The 24,143-nt window shown below is 43.7% G+C and overlaps 1 long non-coding RNA gene across 1 annotated transcript; it reads right to left on the bottom strand.

The window, feature by feature from the left end:
* Nucleotides 1–1,615: 1,615 nt before the first annotated feature.
* LOC125758426 (uncharacterized) lies at nucleotides 1,616–7,529 on the bottom strand. The gene is made up of 3 exons (XR_007416045.1): nucleotides 7,150–7,529; nucleotides 3,943–3,988; nucleotides 1,616–1,683 (listed from the first exon to the last, which is right to left on the bottom strand). It is a non-coding gene; the product is annotated as an uncharacterized LOC125758426 (long non-coding RNA).
* Between the last annotated feature and the right edge of the window lie 16,614 nt (nucleotides 7,530–24,143).

Below are 24,143 nucleotides of genomic sequence, written 5' to 3'. Positions count from 1 at the left end.
TGCAAAAAATTTGGCCCCTGTTCACGGACAAAGCTGAAGGTATAGCGTTGCCGAGCACTTTTCCGTGATCCTAATTAAACGATTTCTCTAAAAACGAGTCTTCTTACTCAGTGGTTTCGTTAGCACAGATAAGACAAAGCCCTCCGTCACATCGTTTGAATTCGAACACCATTCCGTGACCAGAATGCAACAATTTCCTTCAAAGAAAGTCCTCTTACGTACTTCCTGCGTTATGATACTGCAGAAAGGTCTGCCGGCATTGTCGAACATAATACGGCACATTTGCCTTATTGCAAAATAATGGTTTTTTACCACAGCTGCACCATGAAATCTGTTTGCAAAATATAAAAATGCTTTGTTTTTATGAACAAAATCCCGTAGAAGCTTTGCCACCTATGCAGGTAGCAGTCTCAGTATACACTGGCAACAAGTGAGCGGAGGTTCACCAGTCCACTAGCCAGATACGTCCTCGTGCACGTTCAGTATGGGTCTGTGGTTGTTGTTTCAAGCAGATGCTTTGTGACGTATGAACCACAATTCCAATAGTTTTCTTTTCCCCCACCTTCGTTCCTGAGCCAGCATCGTCGCATTGTTTAGGTCGAAGCTATAACCTGTCGTCCAGCAGTGTTCAACGAGCTGTCTTAAAATCCGCTGCATGGGTGGCTTTAGCAACGTCCCCCCTTTGCATTCTTTGAACGTCTTTGGCCTTTCCTGCCCGTTTCGCTGATGTAAGTGGTGTCGTATTCCCCGCATCATACTCTGTAGATGACCCTGCTCTAATCATGCGCAGGTGTGCGGTCTTTGGGCTTTGTGAACACATGTCCTAAGGACAAGGTTTACACAAAAACCGCCGAAGATTAGAGCGGGGTCATCTGCAAAGTACAATGTGAGGATTGCGACACGACTTGCATAGGCGAAACGGGTGGAAGGTCATCGAAGGTTAAAGAAGAACACAAAGAGGATGCTGCGAAAACCACCCATGCAACATGTTCTAAGACGGAGCTTGTTGAAGGCTGCTGAATGACAAGGCATAACTTCGACCTAATCTATTCGAAAACGCTGCCTCGTGTAAAAAGGTGAGAGGAAAAGAAAAATCGTGGAATCATGGTTCATTCGTTGCGGCGCATTGGCTTGCAACAACAGCGGTTTCCATATTGCTAGCGACCACGCACAATGAACGACATAGGAAGAGACGGGACAACCGCTAGAGTTATCCTGTTTCTTTCTATGTCGTCCTTTGTGCGTGTTCGCTAGCAATATGGAAGCATACAATCAATACCAACTAGCCCAGCTTAATGCATTAACAACAGCGGCCCCGTACGAGATGTTTACAAGGAAATGTGGGACTAGTGGACCGGTAACTCCGCTTATTTTTGCCAGCGTATACTGAGAATGTTGTGTTAAGTCAAAGTGAACATTTTATAATCCAGCTACACATCCCGATCTGGTAGATGTGGGGGTAGTATGCCATGTGTATATGCACTGTACTGCGTGAACTCGCAGATGAGTGAAGCATACCTGCTGCTTAAGGCCAAATAAACAATGAAGTACACTACTACATGCTTCTTTAAATGTCACTTTTGCAGATATATTCCAGAACATAATTGTCAAAGGTGTTGTAAGCCTGCTTAGAAGCTGTGTGCACGGCCCATGGACAGCTCCACTTCGCTCCTTTCTGTACGTCTGAAAAAGAAGTGAAAGAAAACACCTAGAGCAAGATCAATTTTCAGGATTTATACGCATTTAAGCATTGCTATGGTGCATGTGTACATGGCCTGACTTAGCATCACTGTTTCAGAAATCAAAAAAGCGGAAACGGTACTTTGATCATATGAAAAACAAGCAGCGTGATTTTACGAAGACTTATTGCTATAGTACAGAAAATTTCAAGGTTAACTGCAAGAGTATTTATGTACGTGCATAATCAATTATATTCAATTATTGTCATGATGTTGCAGCAAAAGTCTTAACACTTACATTTTTTGTAACTACTTAATGCTGCCGAGAAGGCCGAGAGTTACGTGGGTGAAGAAATGAAGAATTTAGCATGTATAAAATGGAATCAGCTCGCACAAGACGAGGCGAATTGTAGACCACTACGAAGGCCTACTGCTCCAGTGGACATATAATAAGGCTGAAGATGACAAAGATTAAAGCCTAAACGTAAAGGATGAGCATTAAATTGAGACGCAAGGCTTGCTGTCAACAGCTCTTGAATTCTACCAGAACACAACATGACAGTTGTATATCCTGTACATCTTAACGCGACAGAAGTTGAGCTGAAGATGGCGGCTTGAACGAATGTCAAACTATTCAACAAAGCCTGTTGTTGGAGGCAATGTTTCAACAAAATGATGTGTCTAAGTTGTGGCAGCAACCTTGATGCGATTTGCTGCCCATATAAAGATGAGTCCTCTTGTCGAATCATTAGCTCCAACAACATTCGTTGTTCAAGAATTTTTTCATGAGCATTACAGGCTTCAACTCTACCAAATGCTACTACGGCAATGATAGCGAGTGCAATACTTAAGCTGCAGTGCCATAAGCACGTAACGGGCTATTCAACCCTTTAAATATACCAGACCCTTAAAGACTACAAACACTGCGGCAAGCACAACACAAATAACAAGCATAAAAAATTGGAAACGGTTAACTTTAATAAACAAGGTATGAATTAGTCATCCCCATTTTTTAAGTATACAAGGTGGTTTTTCAACTAACACCTTTGCTGTTGAAAAAATGTTGCAGCGGCTTAGCTTGGCTATGCCAGGATAACGTAGCGTTAGCCAAGGTTCAGCTGCTTGTTCTTAGCTTTCCTGATTGTTTAGGATTAGCTTGATTATCATGCTTACTGCTGCTCCAATGACACACACATGGCACATGTATATTTATTTTCCCAAGTAACTACTTCGGGATCCGATGAGTTAAGCTTCTCCGCTTTTCTGCGCCGTTGAGGAGCATTTGCGCTGTCCTTCTTCATGGCTTAACCGCAGTGGCAAACGCCAGTCAGAGGCGCTATCAAGCGGCTCCAGCGCAGTGTCAGACGGCGACTGCACAGCGAACTCGAATAGCTGCGCGCGCGCCGGCGCCAGTACGTCTACCTCGGCTACGACGTCACTCCTCTGGAAAGCGCAGACCGGCGGCAGCGGGTCGCGCGCGGCAGCGGCGGAGTACGCGGGAGGTGCCGGCTCCTATGCGCCAGCTGTGGGACATCACTGATCCTCGGGCATGCGCAGCGCGGCATTTGAGGAGCCACGCGAAACTGGCTCGGCTAGGCCAGTGTAGGTAACGCTACAAAAGATCATGCTGATAAAAATATCATACCTGTAGTCAAGTAATATTTTCCAGGACGAAATTTCGTTATGCTGAGAGCGTGCAATAAACTGTGCACGATAAGCGTTAGGCGCAATGTAAGAGAGGTGGAGATGATTTAATGGATAGCAAATACTAAAAAAAGAATAGCTCTGAGCAACTATCGGAAGGATAAGGAAGAAGTAAGGAGGGAAGCATATTATAATATGTAGTACTATGTTTGAAGCGAGGACATCTCACCGTAGAATATGCAGTCATAAAGTGAGATCCAGTAAGTGGGCGTCACATTTACTGGTTGTGAGAGAGATATGGAAATGATGGACCACCTTTTAAATAAATGTAAAAATTTCCACCCATGTGCGTGTTGGGAACTAGGTCTCACGAAGCCCTAGGTTTAGAGAAAGCTTTATAAAGATGGACATCTCCGCAAGAGAAATCAGTAAAAGACAGATGGAGGATTGGTAGTGGAAAAGCAGGGAGAACAGCCAAAAACAAACTTGCACAAAAACAAGGGTTCTTATGTACAATGCCGAAAGATGAGCTACCAATTTATAAGTTTTTTAAGGAAAGAAATTTAATTCAGGTAGGAAAGGCATAAAGCCAATTCAAAAATTGGGCTTGGCCACTTACATGTCAGTGCTTCGCTTTAAAGGGAACACCCATAGCATCCATCCATCTACAAATATGAAACTGTGTCATGCAAGATAACTTATAACAAAGTTATTGCTTGGAGCAACTAGAGCAAAATATTTCAGGAGAACACCTAACTGGGCTGGTTAGTATGTGATTACGACGGGAACAAAGAGCGCTGGACACAGGACGAAAAAAAAGGTAGACGAGGGCGACAGCACCCTCGTCTATTCTTCTTTCTTCGTCCCGTGTACAGCGCTGTTTGTTCCCGTTGTAATGCAAAGTATTTGCTTCTTTAATCTGGAGGTGGCAGTGTTTCATGGCTAAAATAGCTTACTAATTTGCATTTCAAGTTACATTTTTCAACCATGAGGAAACATTGCAAAATGCTGAAGTTCTAATATTAACATTTATCAGGAGAAAGACCAATTCTTTCGTATGGAATACCCGCAGTTGATTGTCTAAAGTTCAGTGACTTAATTTTTTGTGCTGTTCCCTTATCATTTTCCTTAAGATGGTTGTTTAGATGTTCTTGCTTTATCTTGTGTTTTGTATATGTTATGCTCCTGTTTTTGCTTAGCAAGATCATTTTATGTGTAACTTATCATGGGAGCTCACTTTGCAACACTGCTCACTGGTGTCAGCAGTATTCTTAAGTAATTATTAAATAAGTAAATAAATTAATTAATAATCAAATAAATAGGTAAAGCGATATCCACTTTATCATAAAACTACTGTGAAAACAAAATAAACAGAAACGTTACACCCAAACTGTAACAGAGTCAGAAAAAACAGATTTTTGACCCGTATTGCAGCATTCCAAGCAGAAATGTCGCCAAGACATTATTGTCTCGTATACTTTGCTGGCAATATGTATTCCATTTAAAAAAATACTGCTTGGTTGTAGGCTAAAAACAATTTATTCAAGTGAATAATGCGTAGCTTGCACGAAGAGTCTCGTTCCTTGACCTTCGCTGCACAGCACATTGGCACAGGATTCACGCGGGTGCCCCTGTCCTCATATAGTGCAAGTCCAAATGTTGCAGATTTAAGCAATACTTCTGTCTGAAATATCATGCAAGAACAGTGATGTGTTGTGCAGTGAAGGCAAAGCTACAAGCAACTTCACAGAACCTAAAAACCAGCAGGAAGTAGAAGATGGAAGCTGCGATGAAAAAATCCGTAAACAGGGGGTGGGTGCTCGAGCCAACGTTTCGACAAGTGGACTTGTCTTCTTCAAGGCTGGAACTGATTTCCTTAGCTATCGTGTGTATATGCTTCGTGCCGTCCCCACCAGAAGAGAGAAGGGGTCGGGGAGGGGGGGGGGGGAGAGGCTACCGTGACGACTGGGTGAGTCATTTTTTTAAGGAACGCGAAAAAAAAGAACTAAAAGCGGGGGGCAGGAGACGGGAGGGTGTACGTTTCGCTGAATGATTGTCAACGGAAGCACGTGGCATTTTAACAATAGTGGGTTCGAAATGTCTAGAAGAAGGGATTAACTCTCATTTGTTTTCGTTGCGTATGTAGTTATTTTTCATTTGAAACATTTATTTTTCGCTTGAAGATAATATTACACCTTAAAAACTGTCTAAATTATCGCAAGAGGAAAGCACACTATTATGTGTAGGCGATATTTTTGCTTAGAATGCCACACTGTGAAAGAGAACCCGCAATATGGGTTCAAACGCTATTTCTTCCAAGTGTCAATTTTGATAACATTTCTGCTTCTTTATGCCAGCAGCATTTTCAACCCTTGGTAAATGCACTTAACTTATACTGTGAATATATTTCATACGAAACATTCAGTCTTTTTTACAATATACTTAAAAATGCTGCATTTTGCGATGTTTCCTCACGACTGCAAATAGCATAAATTGAAATGAAAATAAATTAGACTATCACAGTCATCAAATATTGGTGACTATGTTAAAGAAACAAATGCTTTGTAGTAATAGCTCGAAGGAATAATCATGTGTCAATTTGCCTGACAGAGCTTCATTTCTGCATGCAAGGTTTGAAAGGTCTTTGCTGCATCACGAAATTCTTTTCCCGAAAATAACGCTTGAACGACTACTTCCCACGCTGAAGCATAACATCACCAGTTTTTCAGAAAAGTTTGTTGCTGGGCTAGTTCGTGCATAGTTAAAATATAAGACGGTGGCGCAAAATGGGGCAAGGCCGAAACAACCTCTCTTCATTCTGCTTCGTCCTTGTCCCATTTTGCGCCACCGTCTTATATTTTAACCAGTTTTTCAAATATTGGATATGGTGAAGAAACGACCTGGCACACTGGCGTGAAATGACCCAATAGGTACTAAAATAAAACAGTGTGCACTGTCAGACACTAAAACGAAGCACTAGTCTGCTTGTATTGCTAAATTACTTCAAATCCCTGCTCTTAATAACTACCCACAAGAAGTTGATTGTGAAAAAATTGCTTTAACTTCTGACCTATTTTTATCTATCTCTAGTATAATGACTCCTAATCTTTGGCACACACACAAAGGCACAGTGCATTTCATATGGGTTGATGCCTTCAAACAGCACGGAAGGTCATATGTTAAGAGATAGCGTAAAGTCTTGTCTAATTTTAACCAGCTATGTTTTTTAACATGCAAACATAGAGAAATACACAATAATTTAGCAACACGCCCCCTCTAGAAGTGTTGCTGTCACAGCTCCAAATTCCATTCACGATCTATACTGGCTAAAATATTGAAACGCAGCTGCATTTTCATCTCAATGGTAGATTCACACAAGCCTACACCAATAAGCACGCACTTTAGATTGACTTCACAAGCTAGATAGCCAGTAATCCTGCCGTTGGAAAACACTTCCAAGCGTATGAGCTGGACTACATAAGCCAAAGTGGATGCTTGGTTCGTACGACATAGTGAGAACAAAGCAGTGCAGAAGGCTGAGCACACGAGTACAGCTCTGTTTCTCTTCCTTTCTTTGTGCTTCGACTTTTGTGCTGTTTTTTTGCACTACTGCATTGATTGCGGAAGCAATTGGCTGCCGCCATTTGGTCATCTAGGTGCTACTTTTTGGGCCCTGTACCAGACTCAAGTGTTCTGCTGTGCAGTGCAGCTGTGAAAGCAACAAGGTGCAACAATATTGCACTACAAATCAAGGAATACAAAGCGTCAATATGATTGTTCAGCCAAAATTGAAGGTTTCAGCAAAAAGTTTAAGACACATACTCACAGGTTAATGCTCATTCACAGCTTCTGTGGAAGTCCCATGATTTCTGTGTCCATCTGTGCGTGCCTTCCTTGCGCCTTTGGACAAGTTTGTGTAGAATGTCTGCCAGGAAAACAAAAAGATCAGAAACATGTTCCCTTTTTCTAGCATGCCTCACGTAACCCAAACTAACTTTTATCGCCCCTTGGGGTAGTAGTTTAGAAAGTATCCAAACAGCCACTGCTTCGTCTGTGTATAGCTCATAACCAATTAGTAGCATCCAACATGACATCTGGTCATTGTCAAGGCATATCAGACAAAAAACTGAGACGAGTATAAGCAAACAGCAAGCGGCTATATTTCTCCATTATATCGTTTTCTAATGCAGCTCGATGCATTCATCGCTTAAATTTAATTTACACTGCTATTTTGGTGTCCGTCCTAAACATAATTTTCAAACAACTCACTAGCAACCTATTTCTCTTACAAACTATATGAATACATGTTAAAAAGATGAGGCATGCAAACATGGACACAAGAGAGTCAAGACGCCTCAAACGCCGAGATCGCTAACCGGGGGCTCATCACCTAATCTATCTTTACATTGTCGAGAGCGTAAATGCTTGCCAAAATTTAATGAATGCACAGTTTTGTACAAGCACATGAATGAAGAAATGCGTCCAATGGTAGAGGCCTGGCACATCGATAATCGCAGTGCACGTAGGAGCCAACCGTCGATTAACCAGCATAAAGAAGAAATCAAGTGCTTCAGCAGCTTTCTCTCACATAGACTATCGCACGAGCCGGATTCATAGGTATCTCCTTTTGCCTGGGCATGCGCAGATAAGCTTTTGTGTCTACCTAATTTTGTACCACTGTCCACCTTTTCACTTGGCTTTAGTGCTGTCTTGACTTCTCTCTTGTGTCCATGTTTGCATGCCCTGCCTTTTTAACATGAATACCTACCAACTAGCTCAGCTCTCTGTAATTCTAAAATATATACAATCTAGAACTACCGCTCTGTTCACTTGCTGGTGTAACAATAATGGCAACGTCATTTTAAAATGTAATGTAATGTAAAATGTAATGTGAACGTCATTTTAAAAGCACATGAGCCTCTATGATTTTCACCACCATCGAAAGTGCAACCACTGCACCAAGGATCGAAAGAGCACAGTTCAGATGAGCGTCTCAGCATTATAACCATTGTATTACAGCGGGGGATGTTCACTTGGTAATGCAGGTTAACGTTAAGGATTATGGAAAGAGCTGTAGGTTGAAGAAAGACATGCAATTAAACAAGTAGCTACAAACATTATGCAGTTTAGATATTTCTGTAACCCAAAGGGCTGGTGCTCAGGGCATGCACCTAAGGAACTCCTGTTCAGCATCTCTTTTCGAACCAAAGCTTAAGCAGAATCGAAGTTCCTGTCTACATATTGCTCTGAAAACCCAAGTTAAGTAGCTGAAAAGTAAACACTAGAAGACAGGAAAAAATCAATTACCTGTACACCTCAAGATGCAAATACACCAAACAACCTGGACTGTGAAATGCATTGATTGAAAAGATCAAAGCAGCATAGCGATGAACTTCCATTTGGCTGCCACAGGGCAAAAAGGTGGTTCTGGTGCCATGAAAAATGCATAATGGCACTTATTGCATATACTAGGTAGTTTTGTATGCTAAATGTATAAATTACCACTGACAGAAGCTGACATGCTATTTTAGAAATGAGCATTGAAAAAAATAAAGAAGAAAGCCACATTACATGTGAAGTTACCATTCATAAATTAAAGCTTAAGGGCCACTAAACGACCCCGGAGTCTAACGTTTGTGAGAACTGCAGGCTTGTACAATGTGAACATGTTGCCCCAAGAATATTTTGATTAAGTGGTGCAATAATGAAGCCACAGGGGACAAAGGGGACAACACTTCGACAAAACAAACATTCCAGCTGGTTTCAGTTTCTCACTCAGTCTCACCATCGTGAAGAGGGGCTTCCTCGATGTACTACTGTGCCAGGGCGGTGTGGTGAGGAAGCACAGTTCAAAGCACTGGCAAGATAAATTCATAACACTCGTGACAACCACAGAGCCTATACTGCATCCTCGCAGAGCCAAAATTCCGTTTGATATTGCAGAGGACTATTCGACACTCAGCGTTATTTAATGTTGCTCATGAGCAACATTACACCCCTTTGCTACCAAAGAGGACTGGTCAAGGACTGAAGAGGAGGCGCGGTTATTGTTTTTAGAAGCGAAGTGTCTGTGATGTTCGCACAATGTGATTTCTGCGGCCCTCTGTACGAATTAGCGAGCTTGTTTGGGAGGTGTAAAAAAAAGAGGTCAGAGCCTGCTGACTGGCCGTTTAAGAGAATTTAAATATACATTGCAAGGAAGTACACTTGTATACATATCAGTATAAGCTATAAAAAACACGCAATTAACATGCTCAATTGATGCAGCATACGGATGTCTCACATCTTTGCAAGAACTTTACTATGGTGCCTGCATGTTTGCGTAGGCCAGAAGCAGCATGCACGTGGCTTCCATGAATTTGACCCGTTCGTTGAAGGGGGACTGCTGCTCACATCCATGTAGCACTGCTCTTTGAAGATGCTTCCTGCGATGACAAAATGAGCACAACACAATTATGGTCTGCAAACATTGACATATCACCTACATTGCTGCCCTTTCTGATTAAATTCAGCTCTAGACTAATCAATGCGACAGCAGCATTCTCCAACATTACAAGGCATGATACTGCTTTCCCTGTCCTGTTTTTTAGTTCAATAATTGTTTTCACCAATAAGAGAATGTAGCAGTAGTAAAGCTTCGGTTCGGGAGGGTGCAGTCGTAAAGTATGCATGCAAAGTAACAATATTGTTACGGGGAGACGACAGAAGAAGGTTGTATTTACAGTACTGACACAATCACAGTGATCGGGGTGACAACCAAAATGGCGAAAGCACCAACGAACCCGTCCTCCTCTTCTTCGTCCTCTGTGTAAGCGGCACATAACATTACCCACCTGCGGTGAAAGCACCGACTCGGTGCACCCGGGCAAAGACGATCGCGAGAATGGTCACTATACACACGTGTCGGTGGGTTCCGCTATGTGATAGGGCTTCAGACGGACAACGTGAACAATGTCGGTGCGGGGCTGAGTCGACGAGGGCGAAGACAATGGCTCGATTCCATACGTCACGTCAGTCACTTGGCGGCGTACACTGTATGGTCCGGTGTACGGGAAGAGGAGCTTTTCAGAAAGCCCAACACGTCTTGCTTGAGACCAAAGGAGGACAAGAGATCCAGGAAGAAAGTGAGCGTTTTGGTGATGCCGATCGTAGCGAGATTATTGGCCCGCTTGCGATTCGGTTAACCGAACGCGCGCAACTTGACATGCATGGTCGGCGCGGCCAATAGCTTCTTGAGCGTGCGCAGTAGATGGGTACATGGAAGGCGGCATCATCGTGTCCATAGGCAACACTGGATTTCGGCCGAATAGGAGAAAAAAAGGCGAATAACTAGCCGTCTCGTGCCGGGACGTATTATACGCGAACGTGACAAAGGCAATGTTGTATCCCAGTCTTGGTGGTCGGCCGACACGTACATTGCTAGCATGTCGGAAATAGTTCGGTTCATACGCTAAGTCAAGCCATTCGTCTGTGGATGGTAGGCCGTGGTTAGCTTATGTTTGGTCGAGCAAGACGTCAGAATGTCATTGATGACCCTGGAACGAAACTGTCTGCCACGGTCGGTGAAGAGCTGGCGCGGAGCCCCATGTTGAAGGATGACGTTATGGAGCGAGAAGTCTGCTACGTCGGTCGCACAGCTGGTTGGAAGTGCCCGAGTAATTGCAAACCGTGTAGCATAGTCCGTGGCAACGGCGATCCATCGATTTCCCGAGACAGACGTAGGAAATGGACCAAGCAAGTCGAGGCCGACACGATGAAACGGCTCATATGGGATGTCGAGTGATTGAAGACGGCCAGCAAGCGGGAGTGTTGACTTCTTCCGGCGCTCACAAAGGTCACACGAGGTCACGTAATGGTGTACCGACCTATACATTCCTGACCAGTAGAAACGATGGCGCGTACGATCGTACGCTCACGATAATCCGAGGTGCCCTGCTGTCGGCACATCATGTAGTTGGGCCAGAACAGTCGAACGAAGGTGTGCCGGAATCACAAGCAAGAGGTCAGTACCGTCAGGTATGAAACTGCGACGAAGCAAGGTGCCATCGCGTAGCACGAAGAGACAAAGGGAGAAGTCAGGAGTCAGTGAGTTGAGGCGCTCAATGATATTGCCGAGAGTAGGGTCACGGCGTTGCTCAGCAAAGATGTTGAAGAGGTCACTGATTGGGAGCACAGATGGAATGATAGCGTTTGCCGGAGGTTCTGGTGGGTCTACGGGATATCGAGACAGGCAGTCGGCGTCCTGATGTAAGCGGCCCGACTTGTAGACGACAGTGTACGTATACTCTTGAAGTCGTAATGCCCAACTACCAAGGCGACCAGTGGGATCGCTGAGAGAAGGCAGCCAGCGGAGGGTGTGGTGATCACTGATAACGGTACAGGGCCTTCCATACAGATAAGGACGAAATTTGCCGACAGCCCAAACAAGAGCGAGGCTATCTCTTTCTGTTATTGAATAATTTCGTTCAGCTGCGGACAGAAGGCGGTTGCCGTTTGCAATAGTGCAATCTTGACCATGTTGATTTTGACCGAGAACAGCGGCGATGCCATGACCACTCGCATCGGCATGTCCAGGAATTCGGGACATCGACAACTCGCGCCATCGGTTGCGTTGGCTGCTGAGTAACAGCGTCACTCAAGGGGAAACGACCTTCAAACATTTATTGTAGTGTAACGCTTCAATATACGCTTAAATCACTTCGTCCATGTGTTCTGGGAGTCATGATCCCACAGTGCGAGCAGTTTTGCTTTATTCCCACAAACTTCCTGGGTTCGAGAGCCACTTTTATGTGCTTTGTGAAACTCCATAAGAGATAATTTAAAAATTCATATAAAAACAATGCGCACTCGCCTGCTTAAATCACTGAAGTGACCCAGACTCGATGATTCAATATTCGTACCTGTGAAGTTTCGCTGATGTCGGCGAAGTTTCTGAGGTTCCACGCGAATTTTTGTGTAAGGTGCATTGCAGCGAAACTACCTTATAGACTAGGGTACCGATATGGGCTTGTGTTCGTATCGTACCTCTTCTTTGTCCGTGTGTCTTCCCGCGCTATGCTACTAGCCTGTTCAAGATGTACCTTATAGAGGTGCATATGCTTCATAGTGTTTACGGTTGCCCTAAAACACGTGAAAATGTCAGTGTTTTTATAAAAGCTTGTTTTTCTTAAAGCCGCTAAAGATATGGAGGGTATAAATACTGTGGAGGTCTTAAGTTGATAATTAGAAATGAGAAGTCTTAGGTTAATTAGAGCAGATGGTTAAAAATGAGAATAGCTCCTCGTAAATCAAAGTAAGTAAGAATTGACAAGATACATTGATACGCACACGAATCTTCCCCCATTGGGTGTAAGCAATCAAATGTACTAATGAATTTAACAATTTATTTAAGACATATTGGTGGAAGTGTTTAGTATAGAAGGACATGTATAATATATCTATGTATATATATATATATATATATATATATATATATATATATATATATATATATATATATTATTGCAATGTACACGATTACCACTAGATGCCTGTCGCATGTAAGTAACTAGCAGTAGATACTGTTATAGCTAATTAGTAATCAAAGTTTTAAAAAATATAGTAATTGTACCCTGCAATTATTAATACTTACACTCAGAGTTAAATAGGAAAGGGGTAAATAAGAATCAACTAATCGGAGGACTGCGTTGTAAAGTATCACATCGAAGTGAAGACGTAGAAGACCAAAGATATAAGAATAGCTTAGGTTGCTAATTAGTGATTAGGTGTCTTTTAGCTTAATAATATGGAAAATTAACAGAATTGACAATGACCCCAAGGAATTTACACTGACTGAGATTTGCTCATCAACAGTATGCACAATTGCACGTTGAGATATAAGTAATCACTTGTAATAATGAATTCACCAATTTTAAGGTAGAAATCTTTCAGTATAGAAGGATAGGTACGTTAAATATATAGGGTATCCGATGTATGAAATTAAGATCCAAGATAGATAATAACATGTAATTATCTTTAGTGATAGTTATCGATAATTAACAATCAGGGATAATTTTGGGGAAAATCTATGGAACATAGCGATTAAAGGTGTCAAAAAAAGGTAAGCAAGAGAGGACGATTATAGTTTATTTGTGATGGTTGTAGGCAATTATCAAGCGTGGGTAGATTGCCAATTAAGTTACAGGGCGATAACATTGTAATGCATCAAATGAAAGCATATAGGAAGAGGCTAAGTACATTTAGAATGTTTTGCGAATTAACAATTAGGGGCTCTCTAGCCTAATTAAAATTATTATTTACTTTTACAGCATAGTTATGACCATGCTTTGTCCTACTCGCGATGTAGACAAAACACAATCATCGTTATGTCGGCGCGCTCAGCATAGCTATGCCTAGTTAAGCCATATTCATCATAGCCAATTCTAATTAAGCTTAGTTGAGCACGGTAAAATCTAATTAGCCAAGCATAATTTAGCCAAAGGCTAATAAGCCCTAATTAAGCCGAGTTGAGATTCTAGTGTGCGTATTCATGCTGAGCTCGGTAAGAGATGGCGAGCGAAATTGAACTCATAATAATTAGGAATGTGCATAATTGGTGTTAATTATGCCTAGATTGGCTTGGGATGCAATCTAGTCGAGAAGAAGCCTCGAATGTGTAGATTATATCATTTAAGCTCAATAAACTAAATAAGATATAATTAAACTAACTAAAATTATAATTACCAGATACTCGTAATTAAGTTAGGATACAATTAAGACTAGCTGGACTACAGATGCAACCTAAGCGAGACCAAGTCTCGAATGTGCAAATTAGACATTTGCGCTAATTATCCCAATTATTCTAATTAAACTAAATAATCTTCTTGGTGTTGTGACTGCCAAGCGATACCCAATCGAACCCGATCAACACCTAGTCTATACTCGTGATTTACAATGTGATCCCGTGAACACTTCGTGCATCGACGTGTGAATGCACGTGTGTCTAGTCAAGCCAGGGCCAGCCAAGTGCCGACCAGCTGTGCTCTAGCCCAGCTTTGCGCGACTCAGTGCAAGCTGCGCAAATTTTTAAAATTAGGTCAGCCAAGCAGAATTCACCGTAAGAATAACTTACTGATGTTGATCTACATTCGCACCTTGGCCCACAGTGCATTACTAATGAATGACGAAAATGAATTCTACATATTTTTAATTTAGGGGGAAAGCTGTCAGTCTAGGACATAAGTAAAATAGATAGTACCTCAATCTATGCAGTTATATTACGATGGCGGGAAATAGTAGAATATCATTCACTATTTGCAGTAATAAATATCATTAATTCATAATCAATTCTAATTATTCTTTTAATATAGATACCATCTATCGCCGACAAGTGTACTAGAAACATTTACGAGAGACTACGATTTGAAGGAGTACTGCGTTGAAAACAGCGCGAAAATTGGACGAAGTCTAAGGAATAAACAACACAAGCACTCGCACATTGATGATCAGGACGTCTTGAGGGGTTAGTTGGTTCATACTATGCAGGAAACTTTGCACTAAACTAGAAAATGACAACACAAAGAAGGAACACTTCAACAGATCGAGTGCACACTAGAAACAGTTTTTATTGAACGTAGAGCGTCGGTTAAATAGGGAAACGCGAACTGCGCAGACACCCCGTGGCTGCGCATAGCTGCACAGACACATCGTATTTGGAGACTGCACTGGTGAGGTCGTGCCCGCATGAGAGGCTGGCCAGCTTCCGTGCTCAGATTTGACGACTGAAGGCAGCTCGGTTCCCGCAGTCTGTGCTGACGGCGATGGCTGAAACCCTCCTAAAAAAAGCTAAAAGGGCGTTCGCGAAAACCGCAGCTGGGGGTCTCGTCGAATAGGCGTGAGTAGCCGATTGTGTTACCCTATATACACCGGGTGACACACAACCTGAAAAAGGTTGCCAATCGCCACGGAGTTGGCATGGTGTTCTCTGCGCCTAAGAAGCTTTCGAAGCTGTGCGCGCGCATTTCGAGCTGTGTAGCAAAAAACATGCCAACCCGGTTGTGCAATGCGATGTAGGAGTGGTGTACGAGATTCCGCTTTCCTGCGGCAGGTCTTATGTGGGCCAAACAAGCCACTGCCTAAATGACCGTGCACGTGAACACCAGCTGTCGATCAAAAATAAAGAAATGGCGAATTTGCCAGCTCACTGCGCTGCCTGTGGATGCGAAGCACGATTCCAACAGACTAAGATACTGGGATATAGCAAAAACACGTGTGCTCGGGAGGTTTCGGAAGCGTTCTTCATTAACGGGAAAAGAGATAGCTGTGTAAGTGAGGCCTCGGTATTCCTCTACGGTGCGGAAGTGTCTTTTTTGATGAATAAAGTGCGTTAGCACGTGTTGTTCCTCGATGTGTCTGTGCAGCTATGCGCAGCCACGGGGTGACTGCGCGGTTCAAGTTTCCCTATTTAACCGATGCTCTACGTTCAATAAAAACAGTTGGTATTGTGCGCTCGATCTGTTGAAGTGTTCCTTCTTTGTGTTGTCCTTTTCTAGTTTAGCACATTGATGAGTTATGCAAAACACTGCGTGCGAAAGAGCCTGATGTAAGAGAAAGATATTGCGGAAGGGTGTGTGAAAGGGCCAGTTGCTACACGTTACTGCATTGAAAGCAGCGCGAAAACGGCACGAAGGCTGAAGAACAGTGCTTCTGTTGTTTGTTCCTCAGCCTTCGTCCGGTGTTGGCGCTGTTTGCAACGCAGTAACATGTACCAACTAACCCTTCAAGACACCCTTCTGAAATTTAAAGGAGTAATTAGATGTAATTATAGTTATAGGCAATTATTAATTTAGTGCAGATATATAATAAAAATAGGCTGAGGGATATAATTGCAAAGCATCAGATGATAGCCTAAAGAGAGAGGGTGAATGCATTGGCAGATTCTTGCTAATAAACATTTTCAAACAATCCCAGAACGCCCTGCGGGAGCGTGGCACACTATGGGAAAAGTCTGTACATCGAGCGAGCCGGCCGTTCCGTCGCCCGCTGCTCGTTGGCGCCGTGGGAGCAGGAAACGAAAGGAACGTACACGTCGCCGCTTGTTGAATATTCTTGCACCGTAAAAGACTACACGTATACAAACGCATCTGCATGTATCTCTACGCATGAAATGTGAAAGGAATAACGCAGTCAGTGTAGGTATTGCCGAGGGTATGTATATCGGACGTAGCAGTTAAGCGGTGTGTGGGTTAATGCGTGCCGATGCCGCCACGACGTTCTGTTGTCAATAATATGAGCGGAACACCCAATTCAAGTATAGTGTATGAATACTTGTAAGGTACAAATGCAAATGTGACGTATTCAATTGCCATATCGCAATTCAATACGTCACATTTGTCCGCTTCAGCATTTGGTGTCATGAACACTTTTGCGCTTGCTCACTGCGTTTAGCCGTTATAGCGCATTTGAAAGATAATTTCAGTGTTCGAGACTTATCTAGCGCACGACTACACATATCTACGGTATGCATTCACCTGCGAGCCAGCACGTGAAAGCGCGACCAGCGTTTCTAAAATGCAACAACTGCAGTTAGTATCAACGAAGGGCGATATAATTTTATCATTTCTTATATATATGGTGCGAGCGACGCACACGCGGTCTAATCAATGTATATCTTATTTTAGTAAACGTTGACTGTGCTCTCTCGAAGACTCTTTAAATATCACAACCTCTCCTTGAGCTCGTCGACAGTGTCGATGGACGTTGATTCCAAATGGATCCGCGAATTGCATAGAACGCTCCTGGACTTCATCTAGCAAGCCGAGTTGTATCGTTTTATTTATTTGTGCTGCAGGGCAGGGGTCTCAAACACGCGGCCCGGCTCGCACGTGACTGACTTCGTCCCACCCTTTTATTAGTCATTTCTAGAACGGATGAAGCCTCACAGGGGTGAAGAGAAAACTGCGCACCGGCAAAGACCGGACGTATGCACTAAGAGATAAGCAAGGCAAAGTCACTATCAATATGGATAGGATAGTTAAAATAGCTGAGGAATTTTACAAATATTGGTGCAGTAGCTGGGACAACAAGGACGATAACGTAAGAAGTATTAGGAGGCCAGAGTAATCGGACATCCCACCAGTAACGACATGGGAAGCAAAGAAATCCTTAGAGGGAACGCAAAAAGGCAATTGCCGCTGGTGAGGATCAGGTAACATGAGATCTGTTGAAAGACGGTGGACAGATTGTGTTCGAAAATATTTGCAGTGGCTTAGCTCGGCTATGCCAGAATATACGTAGCGTTAGCAAATATTCTGCTGGTTATTCTTAGCTTTCCAGATTGTCTAGGATTATCAGCCTTCTTCTGTTCATTCTTCGTACGCTGTGCCGCTAATTGCCAGGCAACTACTTCGGGATCCGATGAGATAAGCTTCTCGGTTCTTCTGCGCCGTTGAGCAGCATTCGCGCTCTCCTTCTCCATGGCGTTACCCACCTGCAAACGCCAGTCTGAGGCGCTATCAAGCGGCTCCATCGCAGTGTCAGACGACGACTGCACAGCGAAGGCGAATAGCTGCGCGCGCGCCGGCGCCAGTGTGTCCGACATGGCTACGATGTCACTCCTCGCGAATGCGCAGACCAGCAGTGGCGAGTCGCGCGCGGCGGTGGCGGAGTCCGCGCGCGCCGGCGCCAGTGTGTCTGCCGCGGCTTACGACGCGGCAGACACACGACGCCACTCCTCCCGAACGCGCAGACCAGCAGCGGCGGTGGCGGAGCGCGTGAGATGCCGGCTTCGGTGAGCCAGCTGTGTGACATCACTGATCCTCGCGCATGCGCAGCACGGCTCATGAGGATCCACGCGAAATCGGCTCCGGCTAGGCCAGTGTAGCTAACGCTACAAAACTGGCCACTGTGTATAGGAATTGTCTCTTGACGGTGAGGGTACGAGAACCTTGGAAGAATGCTAACATCACCTTAATCCATAAGAAAGGGGACGTCAAAGACTTGAAAAATTAGGTGCATGCCGATCTGCTTACTGTCCGTTGTCTACAAGCCATTTACAAATATAATAGCTAATACAATTATGACAACATTAGAATTCCATCAACCAAAGGACCAAACAGGATTCCGTACAGGCTACTCGGCAATAAACCACATTCGCACTATCGATCAGGTGATAGAGAAATGCGCGGAATATAACCAACCCCTATATATCGACTGCATAGATTACGAGAAGGCATTTGATTCGGTGGAGATGTTAGCAGTCATAGAGGCACTACGGAATCAGGGCTTCGACCAACCATACATAAAAATACTGGAAGAAATCTTAGATTAGGTGCACGGTGAAGAACCCCAAGTGGTCAATAATTCTGGAGCACTCCACTACGGCGGCCCTCATAATCATATCGTGGTTTTGGGACGTCAAACCCCAATAATAATAATAATAATAATAAGAAGAAGAAGAAGAAGAAGAAGAAAAATTATTTATTATTATTATTATTATTATTATTATTATTATTAATATTAATATTAACGCGTGACACTGGTAGAGTGTTTGTTTATGTAAATTGAATTACCAAAAATGAAAGCTTGAAGCATTTATATTGAACCTGGTTTATCGTTTTCTCCACAGTGCACCGGTTTAAACCGCACACGTCTTAAGCGTCTAGTCGGGTTGTGGATTTCACAACTAGCAATCTGACTGCAAGAAATATATATATATATACAGAGACCAGGAGGAGCCATTTTTGGACTTCTACCCCGCGAAAATACAAACACACTGCGCTGTAGCTTTTCGGATGCGACAGCAGCGCCACAAGACGGCCTAGCGACTAAAGCAAGCAAGGCTAGATGAATATCATAACCTTATCCCTTTATATCTGGATTTTTTGATCCTGCGTCAAAAGCATGCGTAATTCCGAAGTATCCACGTGCGCATTCACATCGATACTTCCGAATTATTGATAAGCAGATGCTTGTGATAGAACATGCAGAATATTAATTTAGGCAAAACTCGGTGCGTGACACTTCCGCAATAATGATGACACGTGTGTACAGGGCTGTTTTTCATGTAATATTTTTATTGTGCCCTAGCTGCCTACGTAAATAATAATAATTTAAGGGGCTTCACGTGCCATAACCACATTGTCATTATCGCCAAGCCGCAGTGGGAGATTCTGTAATAGGTTTAAACACTTGAGGTTCTAGAAGGGTGATTCCACGTAAGATCGAACTAACGATGGCTGGTCGACCTCTCAAATTTATTCCAAAATTTTATATATTATTGCCTGATGAGTGGAAAGAAGAGATCCGCAATTTGTTTTGCCGCCAAAAATTTTTTCGAACCACAGGAAATCAATAATGACGAAGAGGTGGAATGGAGCGCTCATCCGCTCTGCTGTTTTGGCCAACTTTCGTTATGAATTACACAAAATATATTAAAGTTAGGTAGCTGAAATTTATTTACCTAAATATATGCATGTTTTTGCTTCTGATCAGGTGTTTTTAGCTTTTATGCGTCGTGTAGATGTTTTTATAAAAAACCTCAAAAATGGCCCAATCAACAAAATTTTCTTTACTTTGAAGGTCTTTATCTCAAAAAAGCCTTGTAGCAGAGCGGCAAAAATTCTGCATTACGTTCTTCGCATGCTTATCTACCAAACTGCCAAATCTTGTATTTATATAACTTTTCAGTAAAGAGATATGATCGGGCTAAGCTCAAGAAAACACCGAACAATGGAAATTTCTGACGACAATTAAAAAAAAACCCCATTTTTTAAATTTCTTAAACTTTGTCCACTTATTCTCCTCCACATCAGCTTTCACAATCATTAAAAACATGTTGCATAATGTCGTTGCACTAACAGTTACGGCCCCTCCAATGAGACCCTTAGGCAAGGATGGGCAATTCCGACTTCTTGCCCAGCAAGTGTATAAAATGCAGGCAGGATTGAATTTCTTTTTATTAAAAGGTCAGCAGGTACCTAAAAAGGTGTCGCCGGCACTGAATACGTTAATTTTGAAATTATTTGGTCACTGCAGCGGCCACGAGCGCGGAGCTACCGAGTAGGCGCGCGCGCACCCGAGATGCTCGTTGTAAGAGACGGCGCAGTGAGAGCTCGTTCTCGCGTCCTCAGACCGATTGAGTTCGAAACAGCAACACCTCTCGGGTGACTTGAACGCACGTGCACTGGAGCTTCGCTATTCTATCCGCCCTCTGTTCGCATCTCAGCTAGGCGCTGATAACACGGCGGAGATGGAAGCAAGATGAAAACTCTATAAGGGAGCTATGAGCGCTCGTTTCACGCACGCTGCTGCCACAGAAACTGCGCTGCGCCAGTTGCGATCAGTGGAAAGCATAAACGTGGCGCTCCAGTGGCAACGCAAAATATGGATTGTCAAAGGAAAGAAAAGCAAAACTATCGGTAACCGGATGCGCTTGTCTATATTAGATGTCGGCAGCAGACGGCGTGAACTGGCCGCGCGTTCGGTGCGCTGTTCACACTTCATTCGGCGCGGATAGTTCTTGTGCTTTGCTCTTACTCTACTCCTCCTGTGCGTCTCATGACGACAAAGTAGAGCTCTGAATGAGTCTATTGTGGAGACTACCTTTCGAAGCACAAGAAGCTTAAAGGAGTACTGACACTAATTTTAAAAAATTTCGGATTGTTGCTCTAAATAAAAAGTGTCGAGAAACGTAAAACGACTATTGTGGTGCCTGGGAATGCATCCTATATATTTTAATTAGCGCCACGTTAAAAAGACACTTTCGGTTTCGATATCGAGGGGGTGGCTTCTCAGTGTCGTTTCATAGCAGTGTGACGTCACGGAGATACAGGAATTCGCGACGTACTAGCGGGAAATCCGTCATCTGCTCGTGGTGCAATAGACAACAATGAGTGAATTGTCGTCCAGTGACCCTGACAGTGATTTCTACGATTTAGGCTGCATGCAGGACGCAGAACTCGCGAACTCGGAGGAACCGTCTTGACTTGTCGGGATAATGTCCTTGCAGTGTGGCTGGCTTGCAAATGCTCAGCGACGAAAACTTCAAAGTCAAATTAAAATATTTTATACGTGTTCTCCGACTCCAGTGTGTGGACAGCGTGGACACTGCATACCAACGAAGCAAAAAATGTCCCTTTTGCGATGTCTCAAAATCGTGTCACTACTCCCTTAATTATTGCAAAGAAGCCAAAATTTCGCAGAGTTACCGATCTAGACATAAATGCTTTGAAGGAACGTTTAACGCCCGAAAGATCAGTGACTGTCAGTGAGACGGACTACTTGTGCTACGCGTGCTTTTGCTACCACTGCAATGAAAGATCTTCACGGAACGCACAGTTTAACGATGACATTCTTATGCCCCTGAAAAAGAAATCGACGCAATTAACCAGATCACTGCGACTACCGGTGCACGTGCGTTCAAGTCACCCGATAGGTGTTGCTGTTTCGAACTCAATCGGTCTGAGGACGCGAAAACGAGCTCTCACTGCGCCGTCTCTAACAACGAGTATCTGGGTGCGCGCGCGCCTGATCGGTAGCCCCGCGCTCGTGGCCGCTGCAGTGACCAAATATTTTCAAAATTAACGTCTTCAGTGCAGGCGACACCTTTTTCGGTACCTGCTGGCCTTTTATTAAAAAGAAATTCAATCCTGCCTGCATTTTATACACTTGCTGGGCAAGAAGTCGGAATTGCCCATCCTTGCCTAAGGGTCTCATTGGAGGGGCCGCAACTATTAGTCAAACGACATTATGCAACATGTTTTTAATGATTGTGAAAGCTGATGTGGAGGAGAATAAGTGGACAAAGTTCAAGAAATTTAAAAAATGGGGTTTTTTTTTAATTGTCGTCAGAAGTTTCCATTGTTCGGTGTTTTCTCGAACTTAGCCCGATCATATCTCTTTACTGAAAAGTTATATAAATACAAGATTTGGCAGTTTGGTAGATAAGCATGCGAAGAACGTAATGCAGAATTTTTGTCGCTCTGCTACAAGGCTTTTTTGAGATAAAGACCTTCAAAGTAAAGAATATTTTGCCGATGGGGCCATTTTTGAGGTTTCTTATAAAAACATCTACACGACGCATAAAAACTAAAAATACCTGAGCAGAAGCAAAAACATGCATATATTTAGGTAAATAAATTTCAGCTACCTAACTGTAATATATTTTGTGCAATTCCTAACGAAAGTTGGCCAAAACAGCAGAGCGGATGAGCGCTCCACTCCACCTCTTCGTCATTATTTATTTCCTGTGGTTCGAAAAAATTTTTGGCGGCAAACCAAATTGCGGATCTCTTCTTTCCACTCATCAGGCAATAATATATAAAATTTTGAAATAAATTTGAGAGGTCGACCCGCCATCGTTTGTTCGATCTTACGTGGAATCACCCAGAACGTACAGCGGTGAGCACAGTTAGGGTGAACACGCGAGCGCGTGGCCGACGGCACTATCAGCGCCGCGTAACAGCCATCGTTGGAAACATTGCACATGCGCAGCATGTGCTTTGCGATACACTCTTTCCACCACGCGCACCGCGTCATAGATATGCGTGTTGGGGATACGCTTGTGTGCGCGCGGTGGAAAGAGTATTTCGTAGAACGCATGATGCGCATGCGCAATGTTTCCACCGATGACCGTTACGCGGCGCCGACAGTGCCGTCGGCCACGCGCTCGCATGTTCACCCTAAGAGTGCTCACCGCTGTACTACACCTAACAGACCTAAGTAAGCGTGTGTCCTTGCATTTCGTCCCCGCCGGAATACGACCGCTGGTGCAGGGAATATAAACCGCGACCTCGCGCTCAGCAGCGCCACACTTTATCAGCCAATGCCCTACGCTGGGTGCACATTATGTCAGCGACGCTGGAATAAAATTTAGCCTCTTTAGCCGACGCTAAATAGACCACAGTAGCCTATGCTCTGGAGAGACATTCGTTAAACTACTTTAACGTCCTTAGTCAATGTATTGTTCCTCCCACCCTCAGCCTGAAACACTCTGCAGCTCACCCGCTGTTGCACAGCCTCCGGAAACGGCCCACTCGAGTTTCGGTATCAATTGGGCTCGCGCTGCCAAAAACCGCATTTTTTACAACGAAAGCTGTTATTATTGTCATTGCTTTACAGCGAAAGCTGTTAACTTCATGAATATTGCGATCATTTATGGCGTAGTGTGCACCTTGCTTGTGTGCTTGTACTATAGTTGCCCCAGGAGAGTTTACAATGGGCTATAGAAAGGACGCTGTTCCAGCATTGGGTGTGACTGTGCTGCGTGTACCGCGCAGGCGTGACCATGAATCGACACGCGCTCTCTTCGTTATCTTCTCCATCTGCGTGCTCTTGCTCTTCTGCTTCTTGTCTAGCAGCTCTGTTGTGATCCAGCCTTGTGTGGCTTCGTGCAAGCTGCGATAATTTTCTTTAACGTGAACTCGATAGTTTAGGTATAATTTTAAGGCGAAATCCTTAGGTGCCTCATCAAACGCGAAAACTGACCGCCGGCGTCGGCATTCTGCGTTGGCGGCGTCAACAAAAAAATCATCACGCGGTGACATCACGACGTGACGTTATTATGACATCGCAGATCACCAAAGTCACTTCAGTATGACGGCATGATGACGTCACATGACGTGACTTCATCACATGACATTGTCGCTTTGCAGTGCCTCTGTGATCGGTGGGCCGATCACAGAGGCAGTGCAAAACCACGTTCGGTGCAGAAATCTTTTATACGGGTGTGGGGCAGAACACACACATCGAATGACGAAACGAAGAAGAAGACTTTCACTTTCGAGCCGTCTTAGTGTAATGCACAAGAGACCCAGTGCATTTATTTTTTTTTTCAGTGAATGA

This window comes from Rhipicephalus sanguineus, chromosome 4 (genome assembly GCF_013339695.2).
Source record: "Rhipicephalus sanguineus isolate Rsan-2018 chromosome 4, BIME_Rsan_1.4, whole genome shotgun sequence".
NCBI classification, from domain to species: Eukaryota; Metazoa; Arthropoda; class Arachnida; order Ixodida; family Ixodidae; genus Rhipicephalus; species Rhipicephalus sanguineus.
Note: the sequence above shows the minus strand (reverse complement) of the source record. Positions and strands in the feature narration are given on the sequence as shown.